A 19,345-nucleotide genomic window follows, 5' to 3' on the forward strand; every position below is an offset into this window, starting at 1 on the left:
TTTCCTCGCTCTCTGTCAACCTTCTGTAGCTGATCTAATAGTGTCTGGGTACAGGCGTGTGCCCCACACTGGTGATTTGTTGAAGGTATTCATTCTGTATGACTTATCCCTTCATTGAGTAAATTTGAAGACCTCTGTCCAGCTGGATATGTCGCTCTAAATATAGATTTGATTCTGTCTATATTTATTGTTTCGCATATAACTTGTATGCATGGGGCCATTGTTGCTCTAAAAAGTATGCTCCCCGAGGTCCTATGCTGACTGAATTGGGGTCCCTTGTTGTTCCTAACTCAATCTGAGCGTACGCATAAATCGGTAAAAAGCAACTTCTGTTTGGTGGAAAGTAGTATGATGTGTAGGAACAAACGAAGTGCCTTTGTTTAAAAGACATACTTGTTGTGGATGGTGTATTTCTGAGGAAATGTTAACAATTATTGTTTCTGACTCCGTAGATTTTGACGCTGTTTCTCCTTTGTTTTTTCTTTTTCCTCGCCTGGTTTTGGTAAATTTCCACTTATTGATGCTGTCTGAGAGTCTGGTGGTTTTGATGGCGGTGGGCCCTTTGATAAAAAAGCAGCACTTGTGGATGAAGTTTCTGTTGTATCTTTGATGCTGGTGGTATTGCTTCTTTCAGTTTGTATGGTCAGAGGAGATCTAGTTATTTGTGTGTCACGATCCGAGACCACACTTTCCTCGGATGAGGTGTTGGGATGTTTATAAGGTCTATGTTGTGCATACATCTCAGCCCATGTATAAACTTTGTTGAGACAATAATCAATAGTATCTCTTTTAAATTTCCTGAGTTTGCGCTCCTGAAGTTCTTATCCATAATTATCTAGTTTGATGTTCATTTGTTCTAATGTACGCGACCAATCCTCAGCTTCAATTCGCCTTGATAACTCTTGGTTGACATTGAATATTTCTTCCTCCAGATCTTTAATTGTTTTGGATAATTCTTCTATTATCAGCAAGATAAGATCTAATGAACATTTGTTTAATATCGCGTACCAGCGGTTCATGAATGATTTGTTAAATTGAAACCGAAACAACATAGGTTTGATTACCAAGCGATGTCCTCGAGGAATTCTCTTATGTTTATGATACTGAATCAAAGTTGAAGCATGTAGTCTTTGGTTCAACTCTCTGTGACAAATGAATCCCAGATGTTTCAGTTGTTGAGTTATGGTTCCCTCGTGGGTGTCGAAATGTTTTAGTAGAGGCAATATTATCCCTTACCCACTCCAGATGTCTATTGGAGTATTATGAGTAAGGGGTCTCTGAGAAAAGCACGACTGAGTTACTTCAGTATCTAGCGTTAAATTAGTGCCTTACCAAACCGTTGGGCGCCATGTAGTGTAGTTCCTATATTCCCCTATAGGCGCTGCGCATTGGAATAATATACACTATAGATTTGACATAGGGCTGAGGTCAGTATGTCTCTATCGAGTATATTAAACTTAATTGTGTGTGCCAGCTAACTCAGAGGTCACTAGAAACTTTCTCGAATAACAAGAAGGGATTAGTCTCTGACACACACATTAACATGACAACTTTGTTTCCCCTAGAACCGGAACAATATCTTTAGAGTCGTGGAAACAATTGATAAGTATTTCATTCAGTCAATCATGCATGCTTTGTTTCTACAGAGTTGCATAGAAATAGAGACAGACGTTTCAATAAAAGGGTTTATTGAACAGTCTTATTTCTCTTGCAAGAGATATGAACTGCTACAATCATTAGACAGAATGCAAAGTATAATGCGTACAGCGTAAACAGTAATATGAAATAATACTGTAATAGCATTCTCTGTTGCTATGACATATATAAAAATACATACATAAATAACAAAGGCTAAAATACTCAACTGGTGCTTCTAAAATACGCCTACCCCAGTGTACCTAACCTAGGTCTAGTACGAGGGAAGAAGTAGAATTGCCAATGGCTTCTCTAGGTTCTAATCAGCTCCATACCTTAGAATGAGAGAGGTTGGTATCTCTTTCTCGGGACTCGATTTACCAACACCCTGCGAGAGGAATCAGAAACACTGGAGCTGGATTTCCCGGCAGGAGGAGGACAGCTTCTGGTCAGTGCATCAGCTGGAGAGTTGGCTTCCTTCCGGACTTGCTGTGGCGAGCTACGTTGTGCAAGTAGGTAGTCGAACTGCACTGAACCACACCGTGCTTTGCCATAGCAAGTGAAGGTATATTTATACCTTGAAGGAGTTTAGGAATGCCAGTATTGACGTAAGAGTCGGGCAGATGAACTTCATGAATGAACCCCTAAGGAATAGATGTTCATGCATAATAATGAGTTTCTTGGAGAAATCAATATCCAAGCAAGAGGCTAAAGAGTCTGGTTTTCCAAGAACTAGTTGTGACGTAGATAAACGGATGTAAGGAGCCATTCCTGTATTTGGGTAGCATGGACTATGCCTAAATAAGTACTGGCTTTTTTTGCCTATATAAGGGCAATGTGAAATGTACCTATATAAGGGCATTAATCGGAAATGCATACGGAATCTAAATCAACATACAACAAAACTACCTTGAATACATCAAAATTCAAACGGCAAAGCAGCTGCAGAGGAGGGAAGCATCAGAAAACACAGCAATGCATCAGTTGTTGAGTCCTTGGGAAGGCGATGCAACAGTTCTGCTGCACGCAAAAGAAGTGATACGTCAAATCCAGACTGTAGGGCGAAGTGATGCATTGATTCCAAGATGGTTCTGGTCTGCAGGTGCTATTTCGGAAAAACTTGGTGCACGGGTGTGATGCGTGGAAATTCCGGCCATGTTGGATATTGATGCAGGACGTTGTGTCAATTTCTTCCTCCGACATCCCACTATGCGTTGTTTTTTTTAGCCGCACATCAGAGCCTGCATCAGAGTTGGTGCGGTCATCTCGGACTTCAGAGACTGGTTTGCTGAACTCTGCGTCTTTCTATTCCTTGGGCCACTGGCAGGAGCTGGGTCGATTCCTTTGGCCTCAAGGGGCTGTAAATTGGCATTTTGTGCTGCATCGGAAAATGGAGCTGCAAGGAGGGTGAAGTCTCTACTTTGTAGGTTTCTTCAGTTCTTTGTAGATCTTTGCAGCAGGAACTAGATTTGACAAGACAGGGAAGGTCAGAACTCCCAGCAGTGGAGTTCAAAGATGCTACAGGTGAAGTCTTTCTGTCACTGAGACTCCTAAACAGCATGCAAGCTCTACTTAAGCCGTTGGAGAATCTTCTTAAGCAGGATACCACAGCAAGGCAAAGGTCCATTCCTTTCCACTGCCCACAGACCGAAGCAGCAACTGCAGGCCAACCCAGCAAAGCAACACACAGCAAAGGGGCAGGAGTCCTCCTGGCAGCTATTTAGCTCCTCTTCTTGGCAGGGTCCTTTAAGTCCAGAAGTAATCTAAAATTCTGGGGTTTTAGGTCTAATTCCTATACCCATTTTTCTTTTTGAGGTCTTCATAAGAATGTCTCTCTTGCTCAGTTCTTTCCTCACTAAAGGGAGTGGAGACTGCATTGTGCAAGGCAGCCTATTCAAGTGTTAGTGTCAACTCCGTCCACCACTCTAGCCCAGGAAGAACCATCAGCATATGCAGGGCACACCTCAGCTCCTTTGTTTCTGGAGAGAATGCACAAATAAGCTGCTGTCATTGTAAACAAGACGTTGACTCCACAGGCAGGAAGAGGTACATGATGGATCCTAAAAGTGGCATTTTCAAACACACAACCTAAAAAATGCCTTTACTAAAAAATGTGTTATTCAATTATGAGTTCATGAGCCCAAACTCCAAATCTGTAGCTGTTTCTACTGATAAGTTGCACTTTTAAAATTTTACCAGGCTGCACCAATGATAGCCTATGGGAGAGCTAGTGTTTACAAAAGTGAAAAAAGAAAGTGACAGTAGTTCACTAGCAGGACAAGTAAAACACACCAGTACATGTCCTGCTTGTTACTTATACTGCACTCTACCCATGGGGGTACCTTGGACCTACCTTAGAACACACAAAAGACACAAAAAATTGTAGTGTAGTTCCTATTTTCCCAATAGGCTCTGCGCATTGGAATAACATAAACAGCAGTGTAGACGTAGGACTTAGGTCATCTAGGTCTCTACTGACTATGTTAGACTTAATTTAAGTTTGCCAGCTAGCTCAGAGGTCACTACAAACTTTCTCGATTGAACAGGGAGGAGTGAACTTCCCTGACTAGACAAGAATGGATTCAGTTTCTGACAATCGCATAAACATGACAACTTTGCTCCCTCAGATTAAAGAGTGTATCTCTAGAGTCGTGTGAAAACTCAGTCAGTCGTGCATGCTTAGTTCCACCAGATTGCAGAGAAATAGAGAGACGGGCGTTTTCAATATCAGGTGTTATTTTATTGAGCAGTCCTCTTTCTCATGCAAGAGAAATGAATTGCCACAATTGCAATACTTATTATAAAGTAAAGTGTGTACAGTAAAAGTAGTATTATGAAATAATACTGTAAAAGCATTGATATGGTTTCTTAGCCATATGATACTTAAAATGGATAAAATATATACATACATAAAAACATTGACTAAAGAACTCAACTGGTGCTTCTAAGATACGCCTACCCCGGTGTAACTGACCTAAGCCTAATACGTGGGAAGGAGTAAGTAAGTAGCAGTTTTAAGTTAAAGTTAAGTTATTTGCCAAGTATCGGAATCAAGAATTCTTTCTAAGGTTTTAATCAGCTCCGTACCTTGGTTATAGAATAAAGGAGGTCGTGTATCTCGTTTCTCAGGACTCGAACTCCCAGCAACCCGCGACGGTAACTCCAGAACACCGGAGCTGGATTTTATCGGCGTGAGAAAAGGCAGTTTCTCCAGCGCGTCATAAAAGGCTGGGGCGGCTTCCTTCGGCTCTGGCAATAGCTGGGCTCTCGGACAAGTAGAACGTCGCTCTGCTCCCCACCACCGTGTGTTTGCTTAAGGCAACGTTGGTATATTTATACCTGAAAGGAGTCGGGTTTGACGTAAGGTTGGACATAAGACGTCATTAAGAACTAACAGTTCTTGCTGGACTCTAGGAGTTCTTGTGCAAATCAAAACAAAAGCAGGAGGGGGATTCACGGGCTGCTGGAGGCTTGGTTTGTTTATCAAACGTGTTGTGCTTTCTAGGAGTCTATGGGAGTGCCTTGCCGTGCTTTGGATTGCATGGGCTATTACTAAATATGGATTTGGGGCCGGATGTAGGTCGGTCGGTAACGGCCGAAAATCTGTATTTTTGGCCGTTACCGACCGAGATTCACAAAATGGCCACATTTTTTACAGATTCGGTAAATTTACCGATCGGTAAATTTACCGAATCTGTAAAATATCGAATCGGTATTTTTACCAATTCGGTAACAATGAGATGTAGGTGGGACTCTTCTGAGTCCCACAAGCCTTACAGAATCGGTATTTTACCATGAAATCCAACTTCATGGTAAAATACCGATTCCGGTGTGCATGCACATGTGTGCATGCACACCTGTGCCATATGACAGGCAGACCTGCCCTTAGGGCAGGTATGCCTGCCACATGGCCCCCCGAATCTTTTTTGGGGGTGCTAGAGGGTGTCAAAGTGACACCCCCTGCACCCTTGTCAAAATCGGTATTTACCGATTCGGTAAATACCGACCGGTAATGGCCCATTCATTCCTATGGGCTTCAAAGCCCATAGGAATGAATGGGGCATTACCGGTCGGTATTTACCGATTCGGTAAATACAGATATTTACCGATTCGGTAAAAGGAACATCTGGATGTTCCTACATATCCACCCCTTAGATTTACCGATTTTTAATTACCGAATCGGTAGAATTCGGTAATTACAAATCGATAAATCTATTTTACCTACATCTGGGCCTTGATTCTTATGCCTTTATAAGGGTACTATTTATTAATACCACATGCGGGCATGAATTGGGAATATCGAATTAGGGTCCGAGATAGAAATACAACACCCACTCCACGGATTAATGTCCATCATTGATAAAAAATACGCAATAGTAAACATACGATGCATGTGTGTTTTCCAACCCACCCCAAAATACATAATTGCATTTGAAATGGTGTATGGTTTAGACACAAAAAATAGTAATGGTACTGTTTGTTTTCAAGCAAGGTTATCATTCAGTTAAGTTCATATATATCAGCTGAATGAATTGCGAAAGTTATAAATGAAATTACACATGAAATAGCTCTGTATACAGAAGAGAAGGTCGAGACCATTTCATTATATACTTATCCAATATTGTACATGTGCTAGAGGCTGAGGTAAAATATTGTCTCTAATGTTTCTAAAAATAGAAGCTCTGTTCTCTAAGAATAGTTCCACTTTAAGCAAAGTATCATGTGCCGGGAAACATGGAAAAATATTTTGATTTGAAAGGAAAAATATTTTTGTTTTCAGGGGAAAAATAGTTCCAAATGTTTTCAATTGCTTTGTTTAACAGAACTGAAGGCCAAATTCAGAGTTCAGGGAACGCTGTGTGCTTGCTGTTCTTAAAAGTTATTCCCGTTGTTCAGGGGAGAACATCATATCAGACAGACTTGCAAAAAATTGGACTACCACTTCAGGTGAAAGTTTGACCAAGTTTGAAAATACTGAAATTGTGCAGTTCTCTGCGTGATTGCTATCATCGATGTTTGGATCAGCAATGCTCACAGAAGGTTGTACCTGTTTGGTGCTGCTTTCCTCTAGTACTTCACCGCCACCTACTCGTAGTGGTGAAGTCTCAACGAATGCCGTCATCAGAATAGGTAGCCGCTGGGGACAACACGTTGCATGAGTCGTTACCGGACCTAGCAAAGTATCGATATCCATTGGTACTGCTGATGGTAGTGTAAGACAGACGTCCAACACGCATTCTTCTCCGCATAGCAGACATCGAAGCACAGGTAAGATGCAATCCTGCCAGATTGGTGTGAATGAAAGAAACCAAGTTGTACTCAGATCTCTTAGCTGGGCCAATCCGAGGACTTTAGTGATACGGTCTCGGTATCGTTTTGCTAGGCTCGTTTCTTCCATCGTTGCTGGAGTCTTGTCTGTGCATTGGCTTGCCAAATCAGAGCAGAAGGAGCAAAAATAAAATTCCTGCTACGAGTCCCAAAATTAAAGCTAGGCCGCCAAAGACAGAATGGACAAAAATCGTTTCAAATGGTGTTAACAGTCCCGAAAAAATTGTCCTAAATACATCTGCGATGCCACTGGTATAAGACATGTTTAAAATTTGACTTAACATTTCTACGAAATGCACGGGGCAATTTGACGATAAAAGGGTATGTATCTCTGCAGCTGTCCTTGCAACTTGCAGGTCATACGTTTCTTTGGATGATGTCAAAGGCACAGTTGTCAGTAAAAGAATAGACTTCATTCAGCTTAAAGTATCAATTCGAATAGAAGAGATATTCACATAAGGCCATATTGCCGCCTCCATGTCTGGATTGCTGTTTGGATACAATACTTGCATACAGCAAACAACCCTGGAAGTAAAAGTTACGAGATAACATTCTCCTGGCACCAATCCACAACAGCTGTGGTCAGTTATTACAACGTAGCTACCGTTAGAGAGTTGTCTGAAGAATGGTTCTATCTGTGTTGCAGGAGTGCCTTGTAGGTGACATGAAAGGTTATTTGAAGATCCTTCGCAAACTCCATGCAAGTTAATACCTTGACACAGAAGTGTACCGCTTAGTGATTTTTTACAATTATGGACACTAAGGAATACCTCCTTTTTCCTTTCACTGTAACATTTGTGTGTGTAAGGTAAATCCCAGGTTGATTTGATGTAGCCTTTACCCAACCTTTCATACTGGTATATATTCTTGGTAATATTTAAACTGGAAAGTTGTTATTGGAATTGTAATTTTTCCGTGTATTAGCCATTCAATAATAGATCTCTCTGACATTGTCAATCGTAATCTCTCAAGTTTTTCAATGCTCAGAATCGTATAATCTGCTCCTTTTTGTGCCAAACTAATTTGTTTATCAGTAAGGTTAAAGATAGAAAATAATGACGTTATGTTGATTAGACACCATGGCACGTAGCCTGAACGTAGGTTTTGCAACGTCCAGCCAAGCTGTACAATAGAACGCAATTGGGATTGGCCATGTTGTAACATTAGCAAGTCTTGCTCTATTATATCAAAGGCAGATGATACAATACTGTCCAAAGAATAAATTCTGGAAGACAGAGTCGTTAACCCATTGCCCACAACAGAAAGCGATTTTGCCAAATGTATACAATCAATTTCTCGTATTTTTTCTGCTATTTCAATTTGCATTACTTTCCAAGCTTCGTTGTATGCAGCGTATATACCGGCCGCTATGAAACGTTTTCAACGCTGTTTGCGAGGTCCCATTATGAGATCTCGCAAGTCAGCGCCTTCTTTAAGTAAAGTCAAGTGTTGCTTAATTTCAGCCAGTGTGGATGTTTTTAGCCACTCAAGGCATAGTTTCCCTACACTGTATGTTGTAACTATCCCTGGATGTTGTCTCTGGGAATATCTTGGGTCTGGTCTGGTCATTTTGAACCCCTGTCTTTTGTTCAGGAATCTATCTTGACAGTTGTTTGTGTCTATGGACCAGATCAATCATTTTTTCAAATCAGGATTTGTTCTGTTTTGGTGAAATATATGGGATACGTCTATTTCCATATCAGTAGTATGGTTGTAATCAGGTATGGGCTTCGGAATAGACGGTTTGTTTAAGTCTTTTATCTTAGCTAAACCAAGACAAGTAGTTTGTTGAATGGTATCATTCAGGAATATTATTTGTTCTGGGATCATACAGGCTCTAAATAATGATTCTAGACCTTGTACCTGCCAGTCTTTTGTTCCCCAGATGGTTTTTGTTTCAATGTTGTTTTTCCAAAATTAAAAACCAAATGTTGACATTTTGTAATAACATTTTTCAGAATAAATCAATTTAGCATTTGTCAGCATGTTTTTCATTCCTGTCCTATTTAACATTTTAAAATACAACGTTTCTGGATCACTGTTGTTAAACCCTGAAAAGTATGGACATTTCTCAAAAAATGTTTTCGAAATTCCTTTTGGTGGTGTTGGACAATGTTCCCATTGATTATAAGTAAAAACATTTCTAGGTTGTGCAGATGTATGCAAATAGTGATGACCATAGTGATTGTAACAGTATAATTCTTCATAATTTGATGAACCCTGTAAATAATCATGTTCTGTAAATTTAGCTGACATATTAAATCTGACATCATATTATTAATATTTCCAAAAACCCAATCATCAGAAAAGGAACTTGGTTTCACAAAATCACTTGAGGAAATCTTGAACTGGTGTGGATACTTCAAGAGCTCAATCGGGCCATAAATATCATAGTCAGTTCTGTCCCATACAATACCCCCAGGTATTGGATTGGCTGTGATGTTCACTGATGATAGTTCTCTTTTCTCGATGTGAGAGGATCTGTGCTACTTTAGGACCAAGTTGATGTTCTGACTTGCTGTGTCCATTGTACTATATTTTCTATCAATGAATCTACCCAAACATAAAACTATGATGAGCCAAAGCAGGAGGAAAAGTACACCTAACACAGTCCAAAATTCAATCCATGGTGAGATCAGATATGTCTCTTTCAGTTTGTGAAACAGCTCGGTCATTTTCTCTTTGAAAGTTTTTGTTGCTGGCTTGTATCCATGTTCACTTGGATCATCGGAAAAGTCATCAAAGTTGATAAAATAGCCAGATGCAGTTCTGTCAATTGGTGGGATCGTTTCCGGATTTTCATTGATCCTTGCATTTTCTTTTGTTACGTTTGTACATTCTGAAGCTACATAGTTGTAGATTGGTGTACCTTCACGAATTGTTGCAATTTGGGTTTCAAGAGGCACAAGTTCCATGGCTTTGTTGCATAGTCCTTTTTTATTTATTGTTGGTTTATCGAATGACTATTAGTCTCTCAGTTTGAACCTTTTGGATTGTAGCAAAGTTTGGTCTTCTGCTATTTCTTGGGAGTCCACTGGCCTGCTATTTATTATCGGCCACATGTTTGTGGTTTCACCAGGTCGATTGAAACAATTCTGTTTTCTTTTTTACCAGCAAGTGGCAGTAGTACTACTGATCTTGTCCAGCTGATAGCTAAGACAGGTACTGCTTTTCTGTAAGAAGGCCCAAATTCCTTCTTCACCGCAATCTTTTATCTGACCAGATCCCCAATCTTTGGAATCCAGACAGGTCTTGCTGGGACAGGTGGTTCTTCAGTGGTTGTTGGCTTACTCTTTATGTTACTTAGACTCTTTCTTGTTTCATTCAAGTCCTGTAAAACAGTCAAATGATCTTTGATATGAAAAGATTTATCTTCCACCACTGAAGTCTGATGATCCAAATCCTGGATAATCATTCTAGTTCCAAACAAAAGTTCATACGGACTGAAACCTTTTAGAAAATCTCTTGGCATGTTATTAAGACTACGTTGGACACTCATTAAATGTTTGACCCACCCATCACTCGAACCTAATACCCTTGCCGTTATAGATTGCTTTATGTCACAGTTTTTTCTTTCCACTCCCGCATTTCCCTCGGGATGGAAGGTATGTGAATCCGCATTTTCCTGGAATTACTCGGATTACAAGGTTGCGTACATTGTCGCGAGTTTGCAATTTTGTTTTAGTTAACATGTCTGTCTGTAATGATCTCAAAATTTCTGTGTATTTTTGAGTCCAATGTATGGGTTTTAAACCAGGTTTTATTAATTCATAGAGAGGTTTAACCCTCTCTGCACAATTTAGAATGTATGTTCTTCAGAAATTCAGGAAGCCTAGTATTGATTGTGAATTTCTCAGCTTTTTGGTGCTTGGAGTACTGCACACTTCTCTAAGAGGTTGTCTGCCAGGCTTTTGCCTTCGCTTGATTATTCATATCCTAAAAATAGGACTGTCAGATGGGCAATTCTTGACTTTTTAAAGGTGAATTTGTAACCCTCTGATGCGAACCCAAGAATTATGGTGTTCACTCTTTTTAAGTGAGTCTCCAGGTCATCGTCTGTCAGATAGATGTCATCGACATATGATAATGCTTTATCATCCTATATTTGTAGTAATTCTGTTACCCTTGCTGAGAATAATCCTGGGCTATTCTTGAATCCCCGTGGGAGTCGGCAAAATTGTTTTTGCGACCCCATTATTGAGAAAGCGGTCAAGTACCTGCTTTCAGGTGCTATGTTTTGACAGAAGAATTCATTTGAAATGTCTAATGGCGTTTTATATTTTGTGGGCACGATATTGTTCATTAGTGCTGCACTGTGTGAATTTTGTACTGCAAATGTTTTACAGCAGGAGTTTAAATGTCTGTAGTCCAAAACTAGACGATATGAATCGTCTGGCTTGGAGACAGGAAACAAAGGATTGCTCATTTGTGAGGTGCATGTTTCAATCACCCCTTGGTATTCAAGTTGATCTAAGATCTCCCTGACTTGCTTTTTAGCTTCTTGTTTAACTGGGTACTGTCTTTGTGCAGTCGGTTGATTTTTTAACTGGATTTTGTGGTCAGGAGAATCCTCATCCCATCCTACATGACTTTTGTATAATGCAGGGGCTTGGGCCACCGCCCATTTTCTTGCAAATGTGTATTTTTTTATGAATTGGGATATGATCTGAGAAGGCAGGCATAATCATTTCTTCGCCATGATGGCACTCCCTTGCAAAATCTGGTGGCCAGTCTTTTTCAGCTAACAGGATGTCATAGCCTTTTGAAAGATTTTCCCAAAAGAGACTTTTAATTTTCCTAGTTTTATCTCCCTCTATACGCAATGTTATTTCATATAGTTTATGGGGCACACTAACTCGTGTGTCTGCAGTTTCCACCTGAATGTATTAATTCGTGTCCACTGTCTCCAGAAGATTCATCAGGATCTTGCGAGCTATGGTCTTTTCTGCTGCGCTGTCTAGCATTGTCTGGGTCCACTCTCCATTTTTCAGTTATGTCCTCAGAATCCTCGGCATGTTTAATTTTAATACTTGCTACCTTCTTTCCGGGAAATTGTGTTTTCTTACTTTGATGAGCAGGTTCTTTGTCTTTGGACTTGGCGTGCTCTTCCTTGTGTTCTGACCGACCTCTTCTTTCCAATTTCTGTGAGGAAGATCGAGAAAGATTGAGTGAGAAGGATCAAGAGGGACGTGTATCATTGTCTTGATATCTGTCAGGTTTTCTTATTTTATCCCTATCTCTAAGGTTATATCTTTTTTCCGAGGGTTCCCTTTGGGGAGATTTGTCTCTTCCAACCGGTGATTTATTCCTCCGTTGGGGAGACCTTCCTCTGGACTGGAATTGTTTTTCTCTGGGAGTGGATTGTTTATTACCATCCCAGCTCTTTTTTGGAGTATTTAGATAATTTTAATATAGGTTTTTTCAGAATTTTCAATTAGTTGGGGTTTTACCGGTTTACCACCCAAACTATCTCTTCCTAATTCTTCATAGGATTTTTCTATGATTTTAGCAAGCTCAAATGGTTGGTCTGTTATATCTGTCTCCTTCAATTTCTGGAGGTGGTTTATATCGTCCCTTGCTAATTGAAATATTTGTCTGTATGCTTTTATTAATTTTTTTAGTTTAACTAGGAGTTCTTCGCTTGACATTTTTTCAATGTCTGGGTGTGATGTGTAGCTGGCTAGAACCGGCCACGTGGCTCCTAGTCTACCTATTGGACCATGCCTAGTGATGTGATTTTGATGTTTTTGGGCGCCTTTAAACCAGAGCAGGTGCTCTTGGTATGTTAGTGGGTTTTCAACGTCCTCGAAAGGAATGCATATATCCAGAGGTTCCTCTATTTTGTATTAGTGGAAGTCTTTTGTCACAGCGTGTGCTGCTGGAAAATGTATCCATGAATAGAATACCTCTGTCTGCCGAAACTCATGTGCCTCTTTCACGAATATGACTGAACCACCTCTTGGTGATAGTCCATTCTCTATAAGTTTAAGAGTTATAGTTCTTCTTATATTGCCCGGAATGATTATAGCATTCGGGTCATTTTCTTGAAGACTTGAGTCTTCCGCTAAGAGTCGAGCTGCTAATGCTTCTTTCTCTCTTTTGTCTTCACTTTCTCTCATTTTACTGACAGAAAGTTTTGTTGCAGATCAAGTTTCAAGGAAACAAAGATTAGGTGCACAATATTTTGGAACACTGTATCCTTCAACGTTGACTAAACCAAGAACTAATACATAAGACTCTCATCCTACTAAGTTCCGGCGGATATTAACCTTTCACCCACTCCTATTTTTCCCAATAGGCTCTGCGCATTGGAATAACATAAACAGCAGTGTAGACGTAGGACTTAGGTCATCTAGGTCTCTACTGACTATGTTAGAGTTAATTTAGGTTTGCCAGCTAGCTCAGAGGTCACTAGAAACTTTCTCGAATAAACAGGGAGGAGTGAACTTCCCTGATTAGACAAGAAAGGATTCAGTTTCTGATAACCGCATAAACATGACAACTTTGCTCCCTCAGATTAAAGAGTGTATCTCTAGAGTCGTGTGAAAACAATAGACAGCTATTTCACTCAGTCAGTCATGCATGCTTAGTTCCACCAGATTGCAGAGAAATAGAGAGACGGGCTTTTTCAATAAAAGGTGTTATTTTATTGAGCAGTCTTCTTTCTCATGCAAGAGAAATGAATTGCCACAATTGCAATACTTACTATAAAGTAAAGTGCTTACAGTAAAAGTAGTATTATGAAATAATACTGTAAAAGCATTGATATGGTTTTTAAGCCATATGATACTTAAAATGGATAAAATATATACATACATAAAAACATTGACTAACGAACTCAACTGGTGCTTCTAAGATACGCCTACCCCGGTGTACCTGACCTAAGCCTAATACGTGGGAAGGAGTAAGTAAGTAGCAGTTTTAAGATAAAGTTAAGTTATTTGCCAAGTATCGGAATCAAGAATTCTCTCTAAGGTTTTAATCAGCTCCGTACCTTGGTTATAGAATGAAGGAGGTCTTGTATCTCGTTTCTCAGGACTCGATCTCCCAGCAACCCGCGAGGGTAACTCGGGAACACCGGAGCTGGATTTTCTCGGCGTGAGAAAAGGCAGTTTCTCCAGTGCGTCAAAACAGGGAGGGGCGGCTTCCTTCGGCTTCCTTCGGCTCTGGCAACAGCTGGGCTCTCGGACAAGTAGAACGTCGCTCTGCTCCCCAGCACCGTGTGTTTGCTTAAGGCAACGTTGGTATATTTATACCTGAAAGGTGTCAGGTTTGACGTAAGGTTGGACATAAGACGTCATTAAGAACTAGCAGTTCTTGCTGGACTCTAGGAGTTCTTGTGCAAATCAAAACAAAAGCAGGAGGGGGATTCCCGGGCTGCTGGAGGCTTGGTTTGTTTAAAGAATGCGCTGTGTTTTCTAGGAGTCTATGGGAGTAGCCTTGCCATGCTTTGGACTGCATGGGCTATTACTAAATATGGACCTGATTCTTATGCCTTTATAAGGGTACTATGTATTAAAACCACATACATGAATCGGGAATATCGAATTAGGGTCCTAGATAGAAATACAACAAAATGATGGATGGAATGAAGAACAAATCAAACATTCACCCTATTCAAGAGATCTGGGTTAAATCCATCATTTTTTTGCTCACCATACCAACTCAGTTTAGACCCAGCTTTATATATATATATAGTCTTGGTCCTACTTCTCATGAGAACAATCCAGCCTGAACTGCCAAGCCAGGTCCTCCCTGGACCAGCAACAAGCATCCTGGGACCAGTTATGGGATAAACCCCTCATCTGCTAGTTTAGTTTGAATCCAGTGGCACTGTAAGCCCGGAACTGATGTCTGGGCATACCCAGCACACTTAAGAGCATATTTACAAGGACTTAGCACTGCCGTAATATCAATTTTTTTACATAACAGTGCCTTTTTTTATCGCCTCCTTTATAAGTTACCACTAACTGCAGTTAGCAGCACTTTTCCAGTGTAAACGTGAATTTTCAAGATTGCCACTTCTGTTAGCGGGACTTAACAAAAATTAGATGCAAGGTAGGCGTTCCCTTGAAAAGACTGCTGCTAACCACATTACACAATATTTACAAGGAATTCCTTGTATAATGCAAAACCAAGAAATAGCTGGTCTTAAAATTGATGTAAACACTTGAGCCCACAAAGATGTTTGGGTGCTGGACAGCGCTGTAAGGAATATTGCTGTGTTGCCCTGCGTCAAAACGAAAGGTCAGAAATGCACCCTATCAATAAGATAGGGTGCATTTCTGGGCCTCATTCATGAGAAGTTTTGCATTGCTGTGACATAACAGCATTGCAGCACATTTCACTGCCCCCTCCTTGCGACACAATGGATGGGCCGTATTTACTGTACGGCGTTCCATGTCGCAATCAATGGCAGATACGTCTGGAATCCTGAAATATTTGTCAGCGCTAAAGTCACGCATAGCTGCAGTTGTGTTGCAAGCATGACGTGACTCCAGCATTGCATGGGGCAGGCCTATCCCTATGGCACTGCATCACCCCTACGCCCGCCATGAGGCAGGCAAAAAATGTTTTGACACTGTGGCGTCCTAGAATTGTCACAGTGAAACCTGATAGATTTAACTGTGCCGCTCCTACAAGGCTTTGTTGCGTGGGAACGCCCACCCTGCATACATCATAACTGATGGAGGTAAAATGTGGCAAGGGCTTTACAAGGTCAAGCAGATGCCTAGATGCATCACTTTGTAAATACGGCGCAACGTGGTGCAAAATTAACACTGCTAGAACGTCAAGAAAATGGCTCATTAATAAGCCCCCCTGTATATTTCCCCTAAATTGATGCACAATGGCTGCCATGCGCTAACGCAGGCACCCTTGCAACATGGAGTTGCAGAGTTGATTGATGTTGTACATTTTAACCATTTCGCAAAGTTACTATTGGAGAATTCACTAGGAACAAATTAAAATCTACGTTGTACTTGTCATCCGACAGTTAGAATTCCAGATCGCTAGGGTGCCATAGTGTGACCATTCAAAGTATAGTGTCTATTTCCCTTTAGCTTGATCTGGGGACAAGTAACTCGCAGTATTCAGGGTGTTGTGATAAGATCCTATAGATGTTGTCGATGCGACCCCAGCAACCCTGGTCAGTCTGTTTCCCTGAAACAGGGACAAGTACAAGTACAACGTAGATTTCAATTTGTTCCTAGTCAATTCTCCAATAGTAACTTTGCGAAATGGTTAATATTTGAGTTTTACTACCAGTCTTACCTAATGAAAGACCTGTTAAGCAGATCATTATTTGACAGTTTTTCAAGTATTTGCGACCTATCAAACATTTGGAAATCAAATCTCAGTGCTCAGGACACGGCAAGAGAAGAAAGGATCTGAAGCATTTATCACAAGTGAGCTTTCTTTAGTCCGTTTACATATAGTTAACAAGTGGGAACAAATTGATTCTCCATAATCCGAGATATCAGAGCCAAAACAGAAAAAGTTTCTCAGGCTCCTGTGACATTACGATTCAAGCCTTGAGGAAGTCACGGTGGTGACGAAACGCGTGTTGGCTATTTTCGTACTACAATACAAAGAACTGGAATTCTAAGCACATTATAGAATATCTCCTTTGTGAATGTTAAGACTATGGATGTGAAATTTTATATGTTTTTGAAGAAATAAATCACTGTATAATCATCTAATCCGGTTTGTCACTATAATTCCTGGGACAGAGAGTTTCTCTCATCATTCTGGTGTTGTCATTGTTTTAGCAAATTTATATGTAAATCGTATACAGAATATTTTAGAGTGCCGGGGTTTTTGTCTCCTGCAGTTTGTATGTTAATTCACTTGCCTCTGCCATTGTTTTACTGTTTACATTATTAATAGTGTCCTTTATACTATCTGTCATGTAACTGTGTGAGCACCTTTTATCCATTGTTTTACTGTCATTTTATTTCAAGTTTTTAGTGAAAGATGTTTTTGCAATATATTTTGTTAGATTGGTTATGGGTACCTTTTCATAACCTTTTTACAGTTCTTTTATGACTTGTGTTGTATTTAGATTGTATCAATTCTTTTTCTTCTGTATTCGTACCAAGTGTTGTTTCTTTTTATGTAATTCTTTGCTTGAACACTGCTATTATTATAACCTAAATTGGTTATTTTGACAAGCTTTAGACTTGGTTGGTGCAATGGGAAATGTTTTGTACAATGTCATAGGACTGAGCTGTTTATTATGAAACGTTATGATGAAAGCAGCTGTTCTAGCTTATTTATGCATATTTTTTAAGCCAGTAAGCCTTTACCGGTCAGTTGTTATCAGGCATTTTGCCACAGGTAATCGCCATATGGACATATCGAAAACTACACTTAAGCACTAGTTCAAGTACTGCAAGGAGTCTCCACTCATAATCAATATTATTGTAGTTTTATTCCAACCATCTTAATAACCAAAATGTTCCAGATGTCATGAATCATTCATTTTATAACTGCTTAGTTTCCACAGTGTGACCAACTTCCAGGTGTGTTACCACTTCATTCCTTAATTTCCATTGCAGTACCTGAAGTAGTGCTTAAGGAGACGCATGTAGTTTTCTATATGTGCATATGGTGTTTGATTTTGCATAACCCATGAGAGGAGGGTGACACACACGAGCACACTAAGCAGTGGAATTTTGATGAGCTTTTTATAAATTGGAATACATTGATGACTGCACAGGTTTTCTTTTAATTGTCACAGGTAATCTCAGATTACTGTAGTAGCAAGGGATTTGGTGTTTGCCATCCTCTGTGTCACACTCTGAGGGTTTTCACTTTGATGAGTTAGGCCCTATTGCAAGAGGTTATATATTGGTTTACAAACTGTATTTTCTGCATATTTGTAATTTTATAAATGTGTGCATGACGGTAAGCAGTTAATTTGCACTTGAAATGGCCTGTGTGGATTGAGATGTACAGCCAATGGTAAAAGGTATAGGCCTTATCGGTTATTTGGGATAAATCATGAAAGATTCGATAGGTTTGATCTGTTTGTTATGAAATGTTATGACACAGTCATTATGCCTGACCTACTTATTGTGAAAAGCATGCAGTGAAAGACAATATGCTTTTAAGAATAGGTTCTTTTTACACCGTGCTAAAGTCTGTAGGAAGGTGTTAGGTTACATGGAATCTCACAGAATACTTTTGTAGGGAAGGGTTTCGGTGACTCACCCAAACAAACAGCAGCGTGGAACTCAGTAGGCCTGAGGTGGTTATGGGGAGAAGCCAATGATAACTGCAACAGACCTGATTGCTACTCAGAGAAATGCTTTGCCAGAAGCGAGCGGTCTGGTCTGTTTATTATGAAAACTTATGACAAAGGCAGTAGGACTGGCTTTTTTTTTGTCAAAAGCATTAGGTTAAGCCAAAAGGATTCTAATAGTGAATTGTTATTCCACTATGGTACAGGCTCCAGAGAAGTATTTTGCTCAGCGGCGGCTGCCACAGGAGGGTTGGAGCAGGTCGCAGCAGGGGGAAGTTGACAGATGATGGAAAAGGTATTATTTCTTTATTTAATCATATCTATTCCATCATCTGTCAACCCCCCCCACCCTGCCTCGCTAACCATATTTACCTGTGCCGACCGCCGCTGGTTTTGTTACATTTAATCTCACATAAAATTGAAAACAAAATGACTGGTCAAACATCCTTGGCAAAGAAGCACACTCTTTTTCAGGTGAATGTGGACATGTGATTATAAAATGCCACAATTCATATATGTATATATTGCCTTATGAGGGCCTTTGGATCAACTCTTTTCTGCCATTGGTCTGTCTAAGTATCATTTACACTCTTCTTCGATCCATGACAGAGTATAGCATGGAGTAATGGTTCAGTTTACTTCCGTCATTTGCTCCATTGCCCTGTGAATAACAGAATTTCTGATCACCTATGCACATTCACCTGAAAATGCGTGTTCTCCAGTATCAAGGCTGTTTGGTCAGCCACTTAGTTTACAGTTTTCTCCTTTTTTATCGTTCTCATTTAATTCACTTGCTCCTCCTTTTTTATTACATTTGTTCTCAAGAGGAAGGGCTAACGGATCACTTAAATGGCGTTCATTTTGTCTGCAGTATGTTGCTGTGACCATTTCCTTTAAACCAGGAACCATTATGGATTGATGCTGTCCACAGTGTATCATTGTTTTACCTTTCCAAAATGGCCAACACACTTGGCTTCTATATACATGGTGGCAGCCATGCAGTCATGCTGCAACTTTAAAGCAGCAAGAGACTATGAACAATACCTCTACACATTGGACACCCCCTGCTTTGTATAATGCCTTTATTGTATGCCTATGCTTGTTGTGGTTAAACTACATCATGTTTTCTTTTTCATA

Source organism: Lissotriton vulgaris, chromosome 1_1, assembly GCF_964263255.1.
Source record: "Lissotriton vulgaris chromosome 1_1, aLisVul1.2, whole genome shotgun sequence".
Taxonomy (NCBI): domain Eukaryota; kingdom Metazoa; phylum Chordata; class Amphibia; order Caudata; family Salamandridae; genus Lissotriton; species Lissotriton vulgaris.